Genomic DNA, 25,578 nt, shown 5'->3' with positions numbered 1-25,578 from the left:
GATACACTTGCACTTATATGTTCGGACCCGATCAAGGGTGTCGCTCAACATGTTAAAAAACAGCACTTTCTTGAAAAAGGACCCGGGAGGTCCAGAAACTCAGTGGGCCGAGCCCTCCTCGAGTACGAGTTTTCTCAGGTGGAGGGCGATACCTGTAAAATGTAAAACTTTTCTACGAACATTTTCCACCTGCTGAAGACAGGGAAAAATGTCTCTGGAAAAGGCCCAGAAATGGTCATTGCATGCGATAAGGGGCCCTGTGCTTATGGGTCCACTGTGTTATTCCCCATTCTGGAGCAAAAACCTATGATTCCAAGTAATGGGGGAGAGAGAACAGCAGGAGTTGTTAACTCTGGCCCTGTTATCTCCTTCATCGACCTGGCATCTCGGAACGAGCGTCGTAGTGATTGATTTTTTTAATATAAAGTACATTTGCATTTACAGAATTACATTCTTGCTTGGGTGAACATTTATGAGTTTTTGTCATTTACAAAACAATCTAAAAGCATTCCTTGAAAGCTGCACTGGGCTCGGAATTTCAAGATAACCCTCAGAACGTGTTTTCGAATTCTTGTTTTCAGGCTGAAATGCCATCGCCTTTTTGAACTAACACGTTTCCTTTGACTTTTGCCCTGCATGGTGAAAATTATTTTAACTGAGGAGAAACACCATGCTCTCCCAACAGCCCCGCCAGTTTTGACAGTGTCCACTTCTAATTCCCACCCTGTATATCTGGCACCACATCCAGGGCAGGAAAAAGTCAGAGAACAATTTGAGAATAGCAACACACGTCTGTGTTTGAGAGTGTTCCCAAACATTTCATAGAAACAATTCTCCCTTGAAACAGCCACTTTCCCCCGAGTGTGATTTAATGGAATATGCCGTCGTGGTTTACTATTGTGCGTGAGTAAATGATTTATGAATGCAAGGTCGCCGTTTGTGAGTAATCTGCCCTTATAAACAGCCCTTTCAGCGTGTAGGTCAGACTTACACAGGTGACTAGCACAGTGGCCTTTGAATGGCTTGCATGACAGTTAAAGAGTGCATGACTTGGCACCTGCAGGTGTCTCACGCAGGGGCACCAGGGGCAGATTTACAAGCCCCCTGCGCCACCAGTACGTCACTTTTCGTGACGTACTGGTGACCCTCCATATTTACAAGGAGAGGAAAAGCCACCCTGCGTGACTTTTCCTCTCCTTGTAAATACGGCCCCTTCACATGCAGTAGTTTGCATTGGAGGGGCGTTCCATGGGTGTTGCTGTGGGTGTTCCCAGGCAACACCCATGGAACAAGACACATCTCCAGATTTACGAGAAATCATAAATCTGGAGATGCGGCTGAATGCTACGCCACCCTAGAGGTGGTGTAGGGAGGCGCAACGAGGAGAAATGTTTTCATTTCTCCTCGTTTTTTCCTCTTTCAATGCGTGCTCCATTCTACAGCTCGCATTGAAAGAGGAAAAAGCTTTTAGTGATTGTTTTTGTGCAGGAAGGTGCCCCTTACCGCACAAAAACAATCTCCATGGTGCAAGGGTGCCTGCGCCGGCGCTTGGCAGCTGTTTGTGCGCCAGCGCAGGGGAGAGCCCAGGAATGCCACATATTCTTGTAAATATGTCGCATTACTGTGCTCTGAAAGTGCTGCAGCGTGGCGCAGCCAAAGGGTTTGCGGTGCCACGCTGCGGCACTTTCTTGTAGATCTGCCCCTAAGTGTTTGAAGCCCAATGGCTGCCCTTGCAAACAACAGTACAGCAGCCCTTCGTATGCCCCAAGCAGGAGCTAGATAAAATCACGTTACAACAGGGAGCTTCAAAATCACATTCTACGGAGCACAATCCAAATCAAGTAAAATTAAAAAGGGGCACATATGCAGTGTTGGCACACTCGGCATTGCATACTGTGAGGCAATCACTGGTTTTTGTAGCTGGCACGTGCCCAACAGCTGCTTGCGAATTAAAATCTAATTACGTTATGGCACTGAAACGGGGAGTAGCTTTTCATAATTTCTCAGACTGAATCAAACTCGATGAGCTCGAAAGGGGAACAGAAATTCATGAACGCTATTCATATTTTAACTTATTTACCTAAAATGAGGTGAATATGTTGGTGCTAATTCAGATGTGGTTGGACAGAGCCCAGGCGGGCCTGCAACTCAGACAGGCGTCCATAAGACTGCTGCTCTCTACGGTCCCAGCTTTAAGCAATCTCTTGGATCTTTACCACACATCCACTCACACACCCAAACAGACTCAAAAAGGCGTCCATAAGACTGCTGCTTTCCACAGCCCCAGCTTTAGGAGAGCTACCCGATCTTTGCCACACATTTCATGTAGGCTGAAAAGGGGATCTCACAATGGCGGCAGGTAACATGACTTCCGCCACCATTGGGATAGTCACGACAATCAAACTTGAGGCGGAACCATTTTCGTTAATAACAAGGCATTTCCAGGGCTCACCAAAATGAGCACCTGGAATCCAGGCTGAATTTATATGCAAAACATAACAGGTGTGTATGTAAAGTGCTCACTCACCCCAGCAACCATTAGGCACCGAACAACAGATGTTTATGTTAACCTATTCCAATGGCGCTCACACGGGCGTAGCTTAGTCAGAAAAATTGGGGGCCTGCGAGCATCAGATTTTTCCAGCTATCGTGCTGGCAAATCATATTAAAATGTATGATATGAGAAGCAGGGAAGGAAGGTGGCTTAAGAGGCAGCGGCGAGAGAGGAGTCTGGATTGCTAGAGGTATTTAAAACACAATACTTTCCAAAATAAGCAACATTTAAGACCTTCAAAACAGAGACAAGAAAAGGGTGCATGTGTTGTGTATGTGTATGTAAAAATCCCAGTTGAAATCTGACAGATAATCTAACTTTAACTGCTGAATTGCTCTGGTTTTGTATGAGTGAAACCTGACCCTAACTATAACGTCACTGTAACCTTCAGTTTTTTTTCAGTGAATTTCTAAGGTTTTTAAAAACGAATTCCTCACTACAATATCCCTGAAACCTTTGGTTTTTCGGTGAATTTCTAATGTTTTTTAAATAGTAGTCGTGTTTGCACAGTGGTGGAGGAAGGGGCCTGGGTCTCCAAACAGCTCTCAGGAATGCCCCTTTTCTCCACCACTCAGTAAATGCACGTCCTGGTGCACTACTAGTAGAGGGATGAAGTCCCCTTGGCTATTGAGAGTCCTTGGGGGCCAAGTACCCTCCTATTACATCCATCAAGACCCACACAGTGGGCTTGCTAATAGAATTTTGTTGGACACCCCCTCTCGTTAGCGCCAATAAGACCCATACAGGTTGATTGCTGAGAGGTCATCAGAGGCCATGCCCCTTTCTCCACCAGTCTGCAAACGCGCCTCTTGGCGCACTTCTTGTTGAGGGAAGAAGTCCACTTTAGTCCTGAGGCCTTAAGAAGGAAAGGAGACCTTATCCCCCACCAGCAGTGCACCAAGAGGCGTATTTGCAGTTTGGTGGAGAAATGGGGCGTGGCCTTTGCCCACCTCTCAGAAATCCCACTCTGTGGGCTTAGTGGAGATAACAGGAGGTCTTGTTCAACCCTAAGGACCCTAAGCAGCCTGGAGGACTTCATCCTCCAACCAGGAGTGCACCAGGAGGCGCGTTTGCAGAGTAGTGGAGAAAGGGGTCGTGGCCTCCAGCGAGTAGCCTGCTTTTTAAAAAAAATGTTTTCTTTTTTAGGATGGGGGCTGCATGCCCCTCTCCCCCGGACCATTTTGGGCCCCAGGGACCCCATCCTCCGGGGCCTGACCATTTTTTACTTTTTTTAATAAACAAAACAGGAGGAAGGGTCCAAGGCTGATTTCGGTTCAGGGACCCCATCTCCCAGGGCATGCCCCTTTTAAATGTTAGATTTTTGTTTTTTTAAAGGGATGGGGCTACACGGTCCCCATCCCGATGCTGATTTCGGCCCCGGGGACTCCATTCCCAGGGGCCAGGCCTTTATTTAATTTTTTTTAGGAAGAGGAATGGGGCATGAGTCCCCCCATCCCAAGGCCAATTTTGGCACCAGGGATTCCATCCTTGGGGCCAGGCATTTTATATTTTTAAATAATTTCTTTAAAGGGAGGAGAGATGAGCGGGCCCCCTCCCCGCCATTTTCGGCACCAGAGACCCCATCACCTGGGGCCAGGCCACTTCGTTGGGGACAGCGAGGGGAGTCTGAAGGTCCCCATGGTCCCTGCCAGTAAACATACAGCTCCCTGGATCTCAAAGCAATGTCTGTTTCCCTCCTCGCTTCACAGCGGGCAGGAAAACAAACATGCTCTGCTTTCCAGCCATATCATAGCAAACTGCAATGTCCCGGGGGGGACACACCAGGACATTGCTGGAGCCGATCCTAGGGGGTGGAGGTCTCCAAGGACATGTAGGGCTCCAGGAGGGGGGCCGCACAGCCCCCCTCCTTTGTTCAAATAAGCCCTGGGAGGTAGTGGTCCCGGGGACTGAGCGGCTGCAACAGGCCCCCTTAATTTTTGTATTTCTGCCCCAGTAAGGGTGCGGGGAGGTCATGGGGCCTCCTCCGCTTTTTTTTTATAAAGTATATGCCCCAGGGAGGTGGTTGTCCTCAGGGCATGAGGATAGGCCATACGGCCTCCCCTGCATTACTTTTAAAAACAAACAGTGTGCCCTAGGGAGGTGGCCCTCCCCGGGGAGGGGGGATGCGAGGCCACCCTATATTACTTAACTTTGTCCCAAGGAGGTGGCGGTTCCTGGGGCAGGGAGGGGTCTGGGAGGCCCCCTCATATTAGTTTAATAAGCCCTAAGGGAGGTGGTGGTTCCCAGGGCTGGGGAGTATTCAAATCGTTTCGTGATGCCTTTTTCAAGTGAAAAAGGCATCGCCGAAACGCGTTGTTGTGGGCACAATAAAGTATAATTGTGCTATCCTCTGGTGTGTTGCTTGTTATCTTCTTCGGAGTCCCGGAGACGTTACGCTTTGTGGAATATATATATATATATATATATATTCACACATATAAACATATATATGTGTGTATATGTATATATATATATATATATATATATATATATATATATATATATATATATATATATATATATATATATATATATATATAATTAATCAAGTGACAGCAATTTTGGGGATGATTTCTTTATTCATTCACTGGATTCATTTTGTAGTACAGCCAACACATGTTTCATGCACAGTGCACTTCTTTAGGGTTGATGAGCATATATTTATTATCACTTCTGAAATCTAACTTCTTTGCTGTGTAGTCAATGTCATCATTGTCCTCTACATATGTGAATACATTCTTATTATTAATTTCATTTCAAATGGAGTATCCAAATGTTTTATAGATTGTAAATTCTCATTTCACAGACAACAGAATGGAGGAATGAGGTAAGGAACGGAGATGTGAGTCCTGTATCATGGGGAACTTATGAGCTGAAATGAGAATTTACAATCTATATTGGGACACTCCATTCAAAAAGAAATTAATAAGATAAGTAATCACACATGCAGAGGACAAGTATGACATTGAGTACTATGTGAGTGGCTGTGTGACAGTGTGTATCCATGTGTCAGCGGATGTCTAAGTGGCTGTATAGTTGTATGAGTAGGTGTGTGAGTGGCTGTATGGGTACACAAGTGGGTGTGTGAGTACCTTTATTAGTAAGTGGCTGTATGAGTGGCTGTATGGGTGAGTGGGTGGCTGTGTGAAAGACTGTATGGGTCTGTGAGTGAATATGTGAGTGGCTGTATGAGTGACTAAGTGGCTGTGGGGAGTGACAGTGGGTTTAAGTGGCTGAATGGGTAACTAAGTGCCTGTTTGAGTGGGTATTTAGTTAATTGATTGGCTGCGTGAGTGGCTGTATTGGAGTGTGAGTGTCTATGCGAATGGATGTATGGAAGAGTGACAACATGTTTGAATGATTGTATGGATGTGTGGGTGGCTGTATGGGTGGGTGATTGGGTGTGTAAGTGGCTGTATGGGTTAGTGAGTGGGTGTTTGGTTAAGTGACTTGGTGTGTGAGTGGCTGTATTGGAAAGTGAGTGTCTGTGTGAATGGCATTATGGATGAGTGAGCAGATGTATGAGTGCTGGCATGGATATGTGAATGGGTATGTAGCTAGTTCCGTAGGTGTGTGAATAACTGTGTGAGTAGTTGCAGGAGTGAGTGAGTGGGTGTGAGTGACTGTATAGGTAATTAAGTGGGTGTGTTAGTAGCTGTATGGGTGAGTGTGGCTGTGTGAATGGATGTATGGGCGAGTGACTCCTTGTATGAGTAGATATATGGGTTAGTAAATGGTTGTGTGAGTGGCTGAATGAATGGGTGTGAGAATGCCACAATGCATGTGTAAGTAGTTGTGTGAGTTCTTGTATAGGTCTGTGAATAGTTGTGTGAGTGGTGGTGTGGGTGTGTGAGTGGTTGTATGAGGAGCTGTAGAGGAATGGGAGTGGGTGTGTGAGTTGTTCTGTGGATGATGGGATCAGTGATATCATTTAAGATGTCACCAGTGATGTAATGGGTAATGTCACTGACCATCTCATATGTGGTGTAATATGTGAGGTCATAAGCAGTGCATTGTAGGGGTGTGATTTATAGTTAGCTAAGGTAACGATAACTGCTGAATTTCACTGGTTTTGAATGAGTGAAATATGACCCTAGCTATAGAGTCCCTGTAACCTTTGGTGTTTTATTGAAGAAAAAAAACAATTTTGCTATGTGGATGTGGAGTTAAGAATAGTAAAAATGTATATATCCTCATATACACTTACATTTACCTTTCGATATTTTGGTCCTTAATAATGTTGGCAACAATATTAAGGAATAACAATATTCCCTACTCGACATTTCAGACTACAACCTCTTCTAGACGAGAGACCACACTTAACAGTGGCTCCAGTTTATTTCTAATTGCTATGACAATATCTGCTTTTGTGTTGGTACAATCACAAACTCTCACCTTGCTCTTTGTTTACTACTAGAGAACCACAAATGTTTACAGGTACCAAGTGACGTTCTTCTACCCAGGTAAAAGCTAACATAGGTGAGTTGAGACTTCTCAAGCCAGCGTGTACTTTCAACGTCCTGCACCTGCTCCTGGTGATGTGGAATGTAATTAATAATGCTGCAGTGTGAGGCAGTGTCTGAATTTTCCCCATTACTGACAGAAAACATTTTAAAAAAAGAATGCGTTAAATGCTTGCCATTCATTTTAGATTCCATTCAACAGATAACCCTCTGGAATCACAAAGTCTATCTCTTGCTATAAAATGGCCAATAAGTGAAACACAGATCCAAAGTAGGCTTTTTAAACGCCACTGAGGACTATGCAACACGGGTCGTGAGTGACCTCGTGTATTATGGATTGTGTGACAGCAGACAAAAATCTCGGCAAAGGTCCTATAATCTGGGAAACCATTTTTAGAATAATGTTAAAAAATACCAGGAGTGAAATTATTGTCACTAATATTCAACATTTCCACTTTTAAGACAGACAATCTTCTTTTGAGCTTGGCGGATGGGATGCTACATCAAAATGTGGTAGATATCCTTTTCACCATATTACAAGTGTTTTAGGCTATAATGCACTTACAGAACATGGGGTCCTGCAATCCCTGTATAAAAATCCGTATCTAATGTCCTTATTTCGAGTGACCTGTGACATTCCTAGTTGCCTATAATAAAGAAATAGAGCTGAGTTCAGATATCATAATGCCCAAAGGAAAGGGGGGACAAAGAGCATAATTAAAGTTGCAGATTACAAAAATGAAAATGAAAGATGGCTTTTCCTGATTCTGCTCTGTTTTACTGAATGAATGGTGAAAAGGAGGAAGGAGATAACTATGGCAAATGTTTCGTGTCTTAAACGTCTATGGTGATCTTCGAAAAGAGACTCTCTCTGCATGTTTCTTAACATTCCGAGCTACACCCCTTTCTTTTTTTTTAAATCTGGTGTATTAAACTAATACTGATGTCTTTTTATAACGAACATCTAATTGGTGTATTTAATTTTGAACTGAACATTCTAATGTATTCTTCATGCTTGCAAATATGCGATATATTTTTAATGAAATAGCAATACACCAGGGACTTACATGAGAAAAGTGATGGTGTGACAATGTATCATAAGGCATAAAGCAACTCCTACTATAAATGATAAGGTTATTACGAGTCACCTTTCAGTTCCTTTACCTTATAAAGGCACTCAGCCTTTGGCCTCATCCATCTAAACTGTCCTCAATGACTTCCAATATCTTTGTAATGTACAGTGGGGGTTTTTTATGCCATCTTTAATACAGCAGACAAGATATCCACCATGTTTGTGATGGATTATTCTGTCTACTATACTCCATGGTGAATAGTATCCAAACATAGGAGAATGCCCTTTTTTTAACTAAAAGCATGAACGTAAATTCCCCTGAGTGGTGAAGAAAGATAGAAGATATTGCAGTTGTCTGAACTGTAATGGCCCCCTTTCAAGATAAGAAGTGGGTGTAACTTCTGTAATTTGGTGCAGAGTAATTATGTCAAATCCCAACTTAAATTAGGGCAATTTATGCGAGGATCATAATCCATCATTTAGCACTAAAATAGACCCTTGCATCCAGAATGGACCTGAGGCTGCATTTTGCGCTGAGAAAATAGTGTTAAGTACAACAGAACATGAATAGCAGTAACCAGCAGCCACTTGTGGCACACAGGGCTAGATGTAGGTAATTGAAATTTACTGATTCGAAAATACCGAATTTTACCGATTCGGTATTTTCGAATCGGTATTTTCTATGCAGATAATAATTCGGTAAAAAATACCGAAACGGTAAGATTCGGTATTTACCGAATCGGTAATTACCGATTCGGTATTTGCCAATCATTCCTATGGGCCCGAGGCCCGTAGGAATGAATATCAATTACCGAATCGGTAAATACCGATTCGGTAAAATTGGGAAAAAGTCATGGGTGGCAAGGTGTCACTTTGACACCCTGCTGCACCCCTGATTAGTGTTTGTGTGCACATGTGGCACACATACATGCCCTAAGGGCATGTATGTCTGTCAAATGGCACAGGTGTAAATGCACATATTTGCATTTACATAGGAATTCGTTATTTAGCACCAACTAATAGTTGGTGGTAAATAACAAATCCTTAAAGCCCAGAAGCACTGTTTACAGTGCTTCCTACATCTCATTTACCGATTTGGTAAATACCGATTCGTTATTTACCGAATCGGTAAAAAAGCCTCCTACATAGGAAAAGTCTATTACCGGTCTGTAACGGCCGAATTCAGCGGTTACCGACCGGTAATAGCCTACCTACATCTAGCCCACTGTTCCTTGTTCCTATGCTTCTGTGGTAGGATTTTTGTATCAAATTACTCTTAATTACTCAAATGGGTGTAATCACATAATTTTTGGTCATTTTGCATCTAGAGTAATGTAAAATTACAGAAATGACTGATTACTACTGTGTTAGATCTGGCATCCTTGGCATGGTTTTCCCCTGTCTGTTTGCCTCTGCCTCCTGTATTTTTACTGTGTGCTGGGTTTCTTTTTGCTGGTCTAGATGTTTGGGCACTTTGCCACTGCTGATCAGTGCCAAAGTGCAAGTGCTCCCTATGTAAATTATGTTATGGATTGTTGTTTCCGGGATTGGCATGTTTGATTTACTGGTAAGTCCCTAGTAAAGTGCACTGAGAGTGCCAGGGACTGTAAATCAAACGCTGCTACGTGTGCCTGCAGGACTGGTTGTGCCACCCACAGTAAAGGTATCACAGCCCTGTAAAGGTATCTCAGACCTGCCATTGCAGTGTCTGCTTGCAGTTTTTACTGTCATGTCAACTTGGCAAGTGCACCCACTTACCAGGTCCTAACCTTCCCCTTTCTTACATGTGAGTCAACTCTAAGGTAAGCCCAAGGTACCCCCATGGGCAGGGTGCAGTGTATCGTAAAGGGAGGATATGTACTGGTGTGTGTGACATGTCCTGATTGTGAAATACAGGGTAACTCATTGTTCACTATTGAAAGGCTATCTGTCCCATATGATAGAATGGGGAATACTCTGTAACATCTTACAAGTATAACTTCCCATGGGGACAAGATAGAAAGTTGGAGTTTAGTATGCCTGAACTCAGAATATAAAAATGCATCTTTTAGTAAAGGTGATTTTTATATTGGTGTGTTTGAAAGTACCACTTTTAGAAAGTGGGTATTTTCTTCCTTAACTATCCTGTGTGCCTATGCTGGTTTGAGGACTGACTGTCTGGCTCGGGGGAGACAGGGGCTGAGGATGTGCATTCACTGTAGAAAGTCACTGGGGGGGGCGATGAGGTGTGACCTATCTTTTCTGGATGAGTCAGGGCTGGGCTGAATAGACCTGGGCTGCATTTAGAGTAGTGGGAGGAGATTTTCTTGCTCCTGAATAGGTTTGCTCTGCCTTACACAATGCTGCCTCCACCTCCTGCCAGGGAGCTAGACCACAGAGGACAGAACTGGTTTGGACTGAGCACAGGGTCTTTCTGACAAAAGAGAACAACTATAAATAGAGTATTAATATAGCTGCCCAGATCCCAGTACATTAGAACTTGCTTGGATCAACGAACCTGTCAAGATGAAGAGCTGCGGAAGCTGTGAGAAGAGACTGACACTTTGCTTTCTGCTTTGAGGTGCTGCCCTGCAGTAACTGCTGCTGTCTTGGGCAGAGAAAGGACTTGACAGAACTTTCTGTAACTTGTTCTGCTGAGCGTCTCCAAGAGCTTGAAGTAGAGTTTGCCCCTTGTTCAAGAAGTCTCAGAAACAGCAAAGACTTCACCTTCCTCTGGGTACCGCCTCTGGGACCGTGCGTTCCAGTTGCCACAGAGGGAAACCACAGTCTGCCCCCATCACTGACTCCGCTGCCAGCTTCGTGATCTGAAGACGCCACAGCGGGCACTGCCACACTTTTCACTGCAGACCGATGACAACAACTCTTGCCACCGAGCTGCAGCTTGCACTATGACCTGTGGGCACCGCATTCTGCATCACCTTAGTTCACTCCTCCGCCATGGTCTCACCGACAACGACGGTGCAAGCTGACATCGCCACCACTGCCTGCACCATGGTTTGGGGGGCACTGCTCATAAATCACATGATGTACCTCCACATTCCACATCGCAGTCTGGGCCCACCAATGCCAGCTCCCATCTACAGGTACCACCACTGGCACCATCACCTGCCAGCACCACAAAGAGCCACAACCCACTTTGCACTGCTGTCCCGGTCTCACCGATGCCACTGGGGGACCATCACCGAGCCGTTGTCTGCACCACTACCTGAGGACACTGCACGCTGCACCACTCTACTTCACTCCGTGACGGCCCACACCGACAAGGTTGGCCAGAACCAAAGGCACTATTTGCAAGGCTTCTTAAAATCGACACCGGTCCGCACCGATCGACCAAAACTGTTGGATTTGGTTGTTTTCAGCACTGCGGTAGCACTAGACAGAGCTACTGAGTTGAATGAACTGCATTTTTAAGGTTATTCTTGAAAAGTGCATATTTTGATTATTGTATGTTGGATTTTTGTTGTTTTGGTCTTGTTTGGTTTAGATAAAGATAACTTATTTTTCTAAACTGGTGTAGTATCCATTTGTAGTGTTTTCACTGTATTATTGTATGTGTGCACAAATGCTTTACACTCTGCCTCTGAGGTAAGCCTGTCTGTTAGTACCAAGCTACCAAGGAGGTGAGTAGGGGTTGCCTAAGGGCTTAACTCTCTTACCCTAACTAGAAGAAGGGTCCCCTTGGACAAAGGTGCACACCATCGCCAACTAGAGACCCCATTTCTAACATCCAACATAATTAAAATTTTGCCCAGACCTACGTATGATGGGGTCCCATATTTTTCATTTGTACTGGTTTAGCCAAACATATGTAATAATCCAAATCTCCAGGCATATAGGACAAGTATATTAGGCTGGGTTTTACTGTCATTAGCAGCTCAGGGTTTTCTTTAATTAGGACTATAGTGACTGATGTACATATGAAAACAATGTCTCAAACACTATGGATGATAGAGCATTACCACTTGATCGTTTAACCTGTTGCAGGCCTACATTTACATGTCTTAATTGAAGAAACCAGGAATTCTACTCACTAGTTGCGATACGGAAGACTAACAACAGTTCCCCAAACATCTTCAACATTTCAGGTTTTTGAATGGACTTTGGGATGTATTTAAAATTGACCCAGTATCATATGCTTCGTAACCGTGGCCTCACAAGTCATTCCAGGTTCCAGGTTCCAGTTCAAGGACCTCAGAATGCCGCAGTCATGCACATGAAGGTTTTATGGGTACCCGAGCCCTTGGAGACTTCCCTACAGCCTTATGTCACTAGTTATTACTTGAAATGTGAGCACACTGAAGAAATCATCCTACTATTCAATCACAAAGGTTGAACTTCTTTATTCAGTTCTGTTTCACATATATATGTCTGGCTCTAGCCAAAACATGTTTCATCATAAAGATGTGATCAATTACTTAATTATGAAATTAATATGGATTATTGCTGATCTTTCAAAGAAGTAGTGAATTGCTGTCTTATTCAGTGGTAGTGTCAGGGGTGGTTTCTCTTCGTGGGCAGAAGAGCGTCGCCCCACTTGCTGGGAGCACAGAGATAAACACAGAATAATAAAATGCTAATTACCATTTTATTTATTCTGAATGCACTTGGCCGTAGCGTTTGGATGATGGGGGCGGGGCAGACTGCTGCAGATTGCAGGATGACATTGTAAGTGCTGAAGTATGCATGTCAGATTGGCCGGCTGCCTATAGCTGGCTAATCTGGCATGCGCACTCCAAAGCCAGCAATCCTAGCACTGTAAAACAGAAGAGGGATTGCAGGCACAGGCCCCTAACCTTGAAATGAGCAATGGGTTAGCCCGCACCTACCCCAACCCTAGAGGTGCTCTGCAGCTCCAGGATTGGTTAGATTTGCGGTGCACAGGGAGAGAAGTCCTTCCCTTTCCTTCTGTTTCTCATCACCCACACAATCGGCGTGGGGAGAGGAACATCTGTTTGGAGTGCCCAGTAGCCGGCAGCATTTAATGTGAGTGCACACCAATAATTAATGTTGCTAGTCGCAACTGGGTGGTATAAACTTTGAGTCACATGTATTTTTGTGCATTTTTTTAAGTGTGTGAGTGTTTGCACAATTGTAAAGTAATGGAATCCAAGTACTCAGTGCTCTTAGACTCTCAATATGTGATTTCACTTATATAAATGAAGTCCTCTTCTTGCAAGTGTTTTGAAATGGTTGCATCTCTGTGGGTGGCGGTGAGAACACGCTTTGACTTTTTCATCGCTCACGACACTCAAGGAGCGTCTGATAACACTGAATGCTTGGACTTCATTATTTTTTTAGTGGTGGCAAAAACACACGCAATTCAACACCGCACGAGAATACAAGAGAGACTTGAGGTTGATACTTATACAGCCACTGAGATAGGACAGCAATTTACAACTCTTTTGGACGATCAGCAATAATCTGTTTCAGTTTCCTGATGAATTCATTGATCACACCTTTATCACGAAATATGTGTTGGCTGGGGCCACACCGAAATATGTGAGACAGAACTGAATAAGAAAGATCAACCTTTGTGATTTAATAGTTGGATAGTTTCTTTCATATTATAAGTTTAGGAACTTTTTGTTTCAATTTGAGGAATATTTGAGTCGCCACTCCCCCAACTTTGCTGACCACTGACCTCTTTAATACAGACACTGCGACTACACTACAGACCAACTGAGAAGTGAGTGAACTAGTATAACCTCTTACTGCCAGATCCTGTGCATATGCCACTACATACCCAGACTCCAAATACCTACCAGGAAAGACAGTCCCCTATTGTTCTTGTGTGGCATTACTGTGTCAGCAACACATATTAACTCAGTCCAGATCTATTGCTTTCTTTTAGGCCTAGTAGAAGTTTAATTTATGCCAGAGTAATCAGGGTAATTTAAGTAGTTACACATTACTTTTGTGATGCGAAATTATTGAATTTTTGTGATTACGCCATCTTAAGTAATTAAGACAAAAATCCTACCACGGGAGCACAGGAACAACTAACTAAGAGACAGTGAGTGGATGCTGGTTACTGCTGTTCATCTCCTGCAGCATTTAGAGTTATTTTCTTAGACCAAACTGGATCCTCTGGTACATTTTGGACGTGATGGTGCAATTTTCATTATAACAGTAGCACGAAATTCTGGATTATGCTTCTTACACATTCACACATAAATAGGAGTCATGTTGCCATAATTACAAGTAATTACGATAGATAGAATCACGCCAGGTACTGGCAACCCTACTTTCTATTCGTAAGTTTGGTAAAACGTGGTAAAGGATCTTCGAGCCATGCAATGAATTTATAACTATGATGCTATACTTTAGACCACATTCAAGAAAATAGCAACACAACTGACCAAGTAAGCAAGCAAACGTCACATTAACTGCATAATGTGTTTTACAAAGTGCACAACAGCAACTTTTAAAACAAACCGGCACAATTATTGAAAACAGCACTTTGTGATACTGTCAAAGTGCTGGAGTCAGCTTATATGTCCTGACTTAAAAATCAAAACAATACTGTTCGAATGAGACATATTAAACCGCCACTTTAAAAAATAATTTCAAAGCTGTTTCAAAATAGTATCAAGGTATGCTCTGTTTTGCATACATGTGGAAATGTTAACCAGACGTGGGATTTGATAATTCATATAATACTCAAATATTTGCAAACAGCAGATCAACAGCTGGAGAACCCAAAAGACGTAGTATCTACTGCGTGGCATGTTCCTCGCACCTAAGAGCAGCGGCACACTTCATGGAGAGGATTGTTATTGTAACAGGGCATCTAAGCCTGCACATAGAACAGTATGGTGTATGGGTCCAGTTGACACCGAGTTACAGAAAGCAGGATGTGACTGGGTAGGGATGCTCCTGAACTATTTTACACATGTTTATGAATTCAAGCACATATAGATTCAGGGGTGGGCAGCGTAACTTCTAGAGCACATCACAGAACATAACCAGAAGTGTTTTCTATCATATGGATCAAGAGCCGAGCATTTATTAATATTCCGCACTAGCATAACATATGCATTGACATGGCTAGATTTCAAGTAGTTATATATATTGAAAAAATATATAATCGTTTTGTCACATTCAGGAAGGATGCATGCGCTGGACAGTTATTGAATTTCGACTAGAAGTGTATAATGGGACAAAAAAAACACCACGTTGCTACTAGCCAATTCAAGAATTGTTGGTGTGTGGGTGGGTGGCTGGAGAGTTTTTACTGGTTCCACACTTCCAAGTTTCAGCCATTCTTTATCATACAGAGCCATAGTAATATATCCTCCATTTATATCAATAAGTTAAATGCCATCCCTGAAAATTAAAGTCCATGGTTTGCTCTGGTACGCATTGTGACTCGCGTGAACATCCGACTGCCAACAGAGCCCTTATTCTGTGACCCACAGGGCCAACTGGGGAGGAATAGCTGGACTTTCATGTCTGCTTTTACATTTTTAGTTTGTAACTCGTATGGTAAAAAAAAATGTTTACTGAGGTGTCGTCTTAATACGAAAAAAAACCTAAACATTCTAACTTAAACTTACAAAGCAAGAAAAAAAAAGAAAAAAAAGCGTCTGTCGCGCTAAGGAGAGCACAGAAACATTTGTAAATGTGGTGACTGACAATCAACTTCCCAGTAATGCACGCCCAGACAGATCCCAGTACCGTGCCAACATAGTCCGTATATTTGGCCCTCGCAGTCAATCAATAAATCACGTCAATAAAACACTTTCTCGCGTAAGTTCCCAACCTGGTCAAGAATGCCCCTCTCAGCAGTCCGCTATTCAGTGCAATTGCCGTTCTCTCCCCAGTGCCTGTCCTACTGACAAACTCATGCTCTGCAAATGGTGCTATTAATTCTCAGACAACCCCTCGTAGAGGCAAAGCTGCAAAGCCCTCACGGGGGCTTCTGGTGCTCAGGAGAGCACACAGTTTGCGCCCACTCCACTCACTGCGCCAAGGAACACGTCCAAGTCCCGCAAAACAAACAGAACATTTGGAGTCGGAATGTGAGAGTAGTAGCTTTAACCAGGTTTCAGCGTGCCTCTATGCCTTGCTAATAAAACAAAATTAAGGAGTCTGTCCTGTAAGAGTTAATCGCTTAATTCGCTCTGTGCCTTCCTTTCCTGTGCCCCCGAAAGTGCGTGAATGTAGTGTGTACTTACGGGACGCCGCGACCGCACCAGACAGCCTGCTGATGCCCACAATCCCGAGAAGCAGCACAGTTCCCCCGGCTCTGCAAACCCAAAACATGGCTTCAGTCCGTGGCTGATCCTCGCTGAACTGTCCGCGCCACCCCGGCCGAGCAGTCAGATTCCCCGCTTTGTGTGCGTGCGAGTGGCTGTGGCAGTCCGGGCTGTGCTCTGCTTGCTGCCGCGGCTCCTCTGCTCAGGTCCCAGCGCACAGTGCAGCTCGGTCGATGTCACATGCGATGTATAGTATGATCCCGGATAGGGGCGGGCAGAAGTGTGCTGAGGCATAAAAGAAACAAGCACAGATGAGGAAATCCGGAGCAGGCGCGCGAGTAGGGGCAGGCCGTGCAGAGGGTGTTGTGAACAGACCAAGGGAAGTCACTGTGAGGGACTCTGGTGCGGACGCTGCAGCTGCGCCCTTCCTGGCTGTCCGCAAACCGATGAAGATACACACACGCTGCTGGTACCCCACCGGCTCTCAGATACGCTATTTATACCGCGCGCACGCAGGCAGACACACAAGGCAGACGTGCACACCCACTGCGTGCCATGGAGAGGAGGAGCGCCGCACAGGCCCCAGGGCACCCGGCGCCACCCTCCCAGATGAGGAAGAACGGGTGCCGATCGACCGTGCAGTCCAAAGGCGAGCGCAGCCTACCGCGAGAGCAGCTCAGGAAGACTTCCTCCTGGCCCCTGCTCCGGAGCGCGTTCACTGCAGCACCTTGGAAAGCGCCTCCTTTGAACTCCAGCAAACCACTAAATGCCTCATCAAGGGGGGGCAGGAGCGGCAGCAGCCCCGAGGCTCTGTGCACCATTCTACAGAGCGCGCATCGCGCCTCTGATGCATTGAACAGGCAATTCAGGGTCGCTGTCCGCGGTGCTGAAGTGTGCAGAACTACGGGAGACTAATGATGAACCTATGCGTTGTCCGGTTCCTCACCCACGTACCCCTCCCCTTTCAAAATGGTCTGGCCCGCTCATTTCCCGTGCCCGGGGATACTCGATCAAGGGGCCTCGTCAGTGCTTTTCCACTCGATCCTTGAGAGAAGTAGCCCGATAACCAGAAGAGCGGAAGCGGCAGATTCAGATGGATTTTTTCCTCATGCAATATTTACAAAGAAGAGAGGGTAATAGGATTTTACACTGCAGTCTGCTGCTCGCCTCTTTGCAGTCTTGCTCTAATGTTAAGTAGTAGTTCACTTCAGAGTATCACAAGTTTAAAGTTGCTTTCGTTTTCCTGACTGGTTGTACTTACCAACTTGTGGGCACCAGCCACCTAGTGGCGTGGCTGGAAAATCCTACCGCAGTTCAGCAGACATCTGTTCCTGTGCCCACTATCAGAACTGGGCAATTTAAACGACTAACTTTGCCCAAGACCTTTTGATTTTTCTAAACTTTATATATGATATACTTGCATACATAGGCTTTTAGTCGGACCTTTTTATCCATTGGTATGTTGTTGTGCTATACACATATTTATTTGTCCGACTGTAGCTCACGGCCTAGGACAGTGGGTCAGATCACTTGACCCATTGGCTGACTTTACAGTCCACTCCAGAAGAGACTCCAGCGGATCCAGAACACCTCAGCACGACTCATCCTGGACATCCCCCGCCGCAGCCACATCTCCGGACACCTGAGAGACCTGCACTGGCTCCCGGTCAACAAGAGAATCACCTTCCGGCTCCTCACCCACGCACACAAAGCCCTACACAACCAAGGACCAGGATACCTCAACAGCCGCCTCAACTTCTACGCTCCCACGCGCCAGCTTCGATCGACCAGCCACGCCCTCGCCGCCGTCCCCCGCATCCGAAGAGCCACCACAGGAGGAAGGTCCTTCTCCTACCTGGCCGCCAAGACTTGGAACTCCCTTCCGACCCACCTCCGCCTGACCCAGGACCACCTCGCCTTCAGGAAGCAGCTCAAGACCTGGCTATTCGAGCAGTAGCGAACCCCCTCCCCCCCCCCCCAGCGCCTTGAGACCCTCCGGGTGAGTAGTGCGCTATACAAATGCTCTGATTGATTGATTGATTGATGCTTTTTCCTAAGGAGCGCTTTCGCACACAAACTCACAAAGTAGTACTTTAGTATCGGGTGCAACTATTGCAGACTGCTTTTTAAGACCAAAAACGTGTCTGCTTTTAGCCAAGTTGGATTTTATGTCGGTGGGAGTCTAGCGTCCCTTCTAATAATATGACTGACATAAATATGCACAAAAAAAGCACTGGCAAAATCAAAAGGCTGGTAGACAACGGTGGAGTATTGGCTTTCTTATTGCTTGTTTTTCTAGTCTGCAGTAAGGAGAACCAACTCAGCCTTAAGTGGATCAATTTCTACTTACAATGCACTAGAAAACAAACATTAGATGATATCCTACAGCAGTCCATCATTTGCAAGGCGGTAAGACGGGGAGTCAGGGGCAGTTTGTGAAACAACAAATCTGATTAGCAACAGCAAATAAAAGTGGCCCGAAGGGTTTCACTTTTGATTTGCTGTAAGGGTGACCAATCGCATTCCTCTACCGTCTACAATCTGATTGTCAACCATTTCAGTCAATGAAAACAGATCCATGTGATAGGATCATTCTTATTGGCCCGTGACTGCCACTTATAATAGCTATATGTAACCTCTGCTTATGTCGAAGATGAACTGGCATGCGCGGGCAGCCACAGCACAGATGTTTTTCTGTGCTTGTATATTGAAGTCCTCCTTTTCTTTTCTCTGCTCGCAGAACATATTTTAAACCAAATTTGTTGCACGCACATAATGTCAGATTTTTCTGTCACATTTCAGTGACTTTTTTGACCGAAGCATACCTACCTCTATGCATATGTGAATAAGATGTAGCCACAATATTTTCCCCTGCACTTGTGTGTTCCCTGTCCTATCCCTTAGTAGACAAGCAAGGCAATGTATGTTTTTTTTTGTTGCTGATGGCTGAGAACTTGGTAGTATTATGTTAATAATGGGGGAAACCTTTCAGACTAGAATTAACAGATTCACAATAGGGATAACGTTGTTCTACTTCTTTGCCCTCACCCTCTTTTATTCTGAGCTTTTGAGTAGAATATATAGCCACAAAAAATAGAGTGAGGAGAAGACACATCATCCAGTCGGTTATGGCTGGCAAGACAGGCTTTGTAAAGTCCTTAGTCAAACTGCATTAATTTGTGAGGAAGACTTAATCATAAAGTGCTTGCAGAATGCAGATGGGGAATAGGTATGCACACATAGTTATCTTCAGTATCTTCCTGACATGTCTGTCCGGAGAATACCACTGAAGGTGCAGAGAGTACATATTTTACAGATACATGATTTGTCCCATCCTGGGTATAGTATTTGAAATATGGAAAGTTATTCATCTATCAATGATGGCCAGAAGGTACCTGAAGGAAATTAGGGATTCAGAGGTGCTCAAAAGGGCGACCTCTAGATCACTTCTGCCCCTCCAACTGTGGCAGGTCCTGCACCTTATATTCTCGCTGTTACCAATCTGTGGGAAAGATCACTTCTGACAACATTTTGATTGGAGTCTGTTGGACTTGGCCCTTTTTGCAGGGTCATTCCTAAACTTTTTGCCTTTCTCCTAGCCTTTTTTCTGACATTGTGTTGGTGGTTTTAGCACTTTAGCCCTGCTGTCCAGTGTAAAGTGTGTGTGCTCTCTGTGTTAAATATGGTAAGATTGGTCTACACCTGTTTGGCCTATTTAATTTACCTGTCAGGGACTTGTAAAGTGGTATCTCATATACCCAGGGCTGGAAAATTAAATGCTACTGGTGGCCTTGCAGCGCTGATTGTGCCACCCACCAAAGTAGCATTACAAACCTATCTCTGGCCTCTGCCACTGCAGGGCCTGTGCGCGCAGTGTTACTGCAGCTGTGTCGTGGCACCTAAAGTGTGTGGCATGTCTGTGATCCCCCTTTTACTACATGTCAGTCACCCCTAAGGTAGGTCCTAGCTAGTCCCAATGGGCAGGGTGTATTGTAGGTAAAAGGTAGGACATGTACCCTAAGTGTGTGACATGTCCTAGTAGTGACAAACCGCCATTTTGGTTTCTCACTACTATGAGGCTGCCCTCCCATAGAAATGCATTGGGGATTCCCTGATAAATGTTTCAGTGGTAATTCCTGATATGAGAGGAGGAGCGTGGTCAAGTTTGGTATGTTTGGAAAAGTAATAATAAATGCTACGCAATGGTGTGTGAAACATGATTTATTATATAATTATTTTGAAAATGCCACTTTTAGAAGTGTCTGCCTGCCTGATATGGATTGTACATCTGGCTTTGGAGTGACAGGGGCTGGTGAGGTGTGTGTGGCTCCAGGAGGGGCAGGGTGGGTCAGCGCTAGGCTGAATAGGGCATCTGCATTTGGAGTAGTGGGAGGAGTAGTCGCCTGACCTTGAATAGACCTGTGCTTGCCTATGTGAACGCTGGCTCTGCCCCCCTGTGGTGTGTCTGATGGCAGAGGCCCATCTCACAAAGGTGGGTGTGAGCACTGTACATAAAGTTGTCCACACCCCCCAGAACCAGTTGCAACTGTTTTACCCAGCCCTGTGCCAGGGCATAACAAAGAGTATATTGATATAAATATAGGGGCTGTGACCCTATGAGGGTTGTGCTGTTTAGGTGCTCACTTGGACCTGAAGGAAGGACCTGGCCAGGAGGTACTGCCATGGGGCCCAGCTGTCGACCTCTGCTGGGAGGGCCTGCGTGCTGGCCTGCCTGCGCAAAGCATCTGGACTTGGCAAGGCTTGGGCATTGGTGAATTGCCATGCTCAAATCATGTGCAGCGCGCTTTGTGAGCGCTTTCAATTTTGCGGACCAAGAGGGGGGTTGCTCTGTGTGGGAGCCCAGCGAGGAGCGCTACTTGCCCTGCAGGCATTGGCAGCACAGTCCTCTCCTTCGGGACGTAAAGCAATGGGAGAGGAGAGCTGAATGGAGAGAAGCACTCTCTCGTCTCCCGGCTGAATTGCCTGCCTTTTTTTTGGTGTAAGGGCAGGCAGCCGGGGCTCTGTTACGTGGCCTGGAGCTGCGAAGCCGTGCCTGAGCTGCTAGACTTCATAGCACCTGCTCAAAGAGTGCAGTGTGGCATGGTCTCCGTGTAGGGCGTGGTGAGCACTCCAGTTTTCCCAGGGCCATGGCTGCAGACAGCTGCAGCCATGGCCCTCAGCAGGACTCTGTCAGTTGCCAGGGCAACAGGAAGCCCAACAGAGGCTGCGCCATGTGGAGCAGAGGCGCAGAAAACTACGAGGGCACGATGGGCACTCCTTAAATGACCTGTCTTGAGTTCGAGAAGAGGGCTCCAACTTCTCTCCGATCGATTACCGTGTCCAGAAGTCAGGCAGCGAGTGGGCCTGGTTGTGGGCGGGGCCCACTGCTGGAAGAAAACGACACTGTGACGCGCGGGTGGTGCCCGAGCCACAGGAGGGCTGGACATCATCGGATTGAGGAGGAGACGACTGCCAGCTGGCGCAGATACGTGTCAGCTGCCTCAGTGCCCCAATAAGCACAAGCGTACCAGACCGGGTTAGGCGCGCTGGTCTGACTGGGGGGAATCGTCTCTTTTGGCAGCACTATATGCCGATGTTTGCCTGAAGGAGAACGCCGCTTCTTGGTTTTTAGCAGCTGCGCCGCACGATTGCGGGCAGTTGCCTGTTCAAGCATTCTGGACAAAGGTTAGATCGGAGTCAGACCTCAACGGAGGCCCCGGCGGTTGGACCTACCACTTCCAAAACTCCTAGGTGGGAATTACCAGACATGGTTATTGTCTGCTGATGAAGACCCCATGATATTTGTGTCTACTGTGGTGCACTATCGCAGACACCCAACATTTCTGTACCTTACCTCACTTACCATCTAAACCTCCCTCAATCCCCTCATCCCCCAACACAAGATGCCCCCTCGCCCTCTCTCCCCCACACTCCAACCCTCCCCCTCTCTGACTCGGTAAGCTCCGTAGATATCCCTCAAACACAGTCCTCCAACCCCCCTCCATCGTTTGCGCTTCACCCTCCTCCTGCCATCCCAACTGGATTCTCAGTCCCCCAAACTCCCTCCCCCCTCTTGATTCTTTTACTCTCAACATTAAATCCATCCACTCCCCTCTATCTTCCCCCAACCCCCTCTCCCCGATCCCCCCCACTGCTCTCCCATCAATTCCAATATCACCCTCCTTACCTGATTGCCCTCCTCATAACCAGACTGCCTTCCCACTCCAATATCCCCCGGCCCTTATACCTTCGCATTTAACTCCTCCAGTTCTTGTTAATGCTCTCTTTCACCCTGAAATCTCCCTGTCAACCTCTATCTCCAACATCCCCTTCTACCCCACCCGGGTTCCCACCCCTCCTTCATCCCAGCCCTTCCTCCCGGACTAACTTGGAACATACTCTTCTCCCCTCTGACCTCCCAGGCTCCATCCCCTTCTCTCTTATAATCCGGACTCATTCCAACATAGAACACCATCTCTCTACCCTGTCGTTGGAACTCTCAGCGCTCAGGAAAGACCTTAACACCCTTCCTTGACTTAATATCCCCAATTGGTCCTTCCCCCATAAATTGGATCAGACATCCACCACAGACCCTCAACCTCAGATTATTGTCCCCTCTCCCCGACCCATTCCTCCTCTGCCGATCTCCCTGACCTCGATACCTCGTACCCTCCAATTCCCCTGATTACAAACCCTGCTGCCCCCCATGCAACCATCCCAGTGATACTTGGTACTAGCAGAATCACTTCCACCCATGTCCAGTCCACCCAGACCACCAACTGAACTTACAATTATCCATTCCTACCCTTTCTCCCAGAGGTAGCCCTAATCCTCTTGCATGCATGCTGGTAAATTGACCAATCTGCTGCGCGTCACGCAACTGAAATAGCCAAAACCATCCTTAGTGATGCCATCAACATCGCCTTCTTAACTGAAACTTGGCTCAAGGCCCACTCCTCTTCTATTCTGGACCTACTCTCCCCTCCCGGTTACTCCATCCTCAGGAAAGATAGGTCGGACAGAATTGGAGGGGGGCTATCCATTATCTATAAAAAAGATTTACAACTCTCACTTTTTTGAATACCTTGGTGCAGAACTTAATGTTCCGGGATCGCTTCCAATCTGTTTACACAATATTTACCACCCCCCGGGTGAACCTCTTCCGTTTGTAGAGGAACTGTCCAATCTCCTTATTACATCCACGCTGTCCAACTCTAAAAACCTCTTCCTAGGTGACTTTAACCTCCACTGGAACAAAAAGGATTACCCCTCTGTTAACCTCCTTTCTGATCTACTCGACATTAATGACCTGATTCAACTTTGCCATTCTCCGGCTCACACCAAAGGGGCCACTCTGGACGCTATCATTACTTGCAATGACTTGGCCTCCCTTTCCAACATCGCCCCCATTGACTGGTCAGACCATCACCTCATCCTCTTCTCGATCACTAACGCGATGCCCCCCCATCAAAACCATTAAACACAGGAAACTGACTAGAATCCTTTACCTTGATCCCCCGGCTGAATTTGAGACAAAAGTAAAAGCACAACTGCAGCTCATCCCCTTCTCCCAAAATGCAAATGACCTCACTGAGCAGTATGCCAAATCCATAATTGAGGTCCTTGACCAAATTGCCCCAGAAAAAAATAAAAACACAAAAAAACACTTCCTCCAAATCTTGGTTCAATGCTGACCTCAACAGGGACAGATGTTCTCTTAGAATGATTGAATGCACTTGGAGACAACACCCGTCCCCAACAAATCTGACCCTGCTAAAATCTGCTAGGTCCAAGTATATAAAACACATTCTCAATGAAAAGGCCTCCTTCTTCCGTTCACAACTGGATCGGGCCACAAATAGACCCAGAGAACTGTTCAGCATTGTTAAAAACCAAACAGCTTCTGCTCCCCCCAAGTTACTGGCCTCAACCGACAAATGTGAAGAAATTGCCAACTTCTTCACTGAAAAAATCAACAAAATTGACCAATCCTTCATCTTAACCCCCCTCTCCCTCAATATTTACCCCATTTGACATTTCCCCCAAAGATTTCCCTGTTTCTTCTATTCCTCCTGATGCCTCTCTCCTCCCCGCATCCTTCCCCTGCCTGAACACTACCCCACCTACCCCCTGCTAAAAAATAATGCCTCCTGGCATAATTTCCACACTGTTACTGAACATGATGTCCTCAACATCATTACTAGACTCAAACCTTCCTCTCTCACCAAAGACCTGCTCCCTGCTAACCTTGTCGAAGATTTAAAACACATAATTGCTCCCTATTCGACCACTATCATTAACTCTTCATTGGCTACGGGTTGTGTCCCTGTCTCCCTCCAACTTGGACAAATTACCCCATCCTCAAAAATCCTCAAGCAGATCCCAACGACCTTAACAATCTCCATCCTATCTCTAACCTCCCTCTTCTCTCCGAAGTCCTCAATAAATGTGTTCTGCGTCAATTGGACAAACACATTTTCCCTTTTATTCTGTTGGACCCACTTCAATCAGGCTTTAGAAATGGCTGCAGTACTGAAACAGCCAGGATTAACGTAATTGAGGACATTCACCAATCCCATGACAAGGGTGAGTCCTCCCTTCTCATCCTCCTTGACCTCTCTGCTGCTTTCGATACTGTCAACCACTCTGCCCTTCTTAGCACTCTCAAAGACCGTTTTAGCCTTAATGACTCAGTCCTCAAGTGGTTCCCTTCCTTCTTCCAACATCGAACCCAACAAATTAAAATTATCGATTGCCTATCAAAACCTAGGCCTATCTCCCTTGGTGTCACCCAGGGATCTACACTCTCCCCCTTTCTTTTCAACCTCTTCATGGAACCTCTAACCCTCATTCTTAAGCAATCGGGAATCAATTACCACCTTTACGCCGATGACACCCAAATCTACTCCAATATTAAATCAAGCTCTGATATCTTACACCTCAACGACACACTGATTAACATGCAGAATTGGTTCCATTGGAACCACCTTAAACTCAACCTAAAAAAACAAAATCATCCTCTTCTCGCCAAAAAACAACCTGCTTCCCATCCAGGCCTGGATCTCGGACCTTAATGCTCTCAACTGTTCTGTCACCTTTTCCAGCTCAGTTAAATCCCTCGGGATCACCATTGACCAGAACCTCAGTCTAATTTCCCACATAAAAAATGCAGCAAAGGGTGATCTCTTCAAGCTACATCACCTCAAGAAAATCAATCCCTTAATTCCTGCTGAGGACTTTAAATTTTTTGTCCAATCATTAGTCCTGTCTAAAATCGACTATGGTAACACC

This window comes from Lissotriton helveticus, chromosome 10 (assembly GCF_964261635.1).
Source record: "Lissotriton helveticus chromosome 10, aLisHel1.1, whole genome shotgun sequence".
Taxonomy (NCBI): Eukaryota; Metazoa; Chordata; class Amphibia; order Caudata; family Salamandridae; genus Lissotriton; species Lissotriton helveticus.
Note: the sequence above shows the minus strand (reverse complement) of the source record.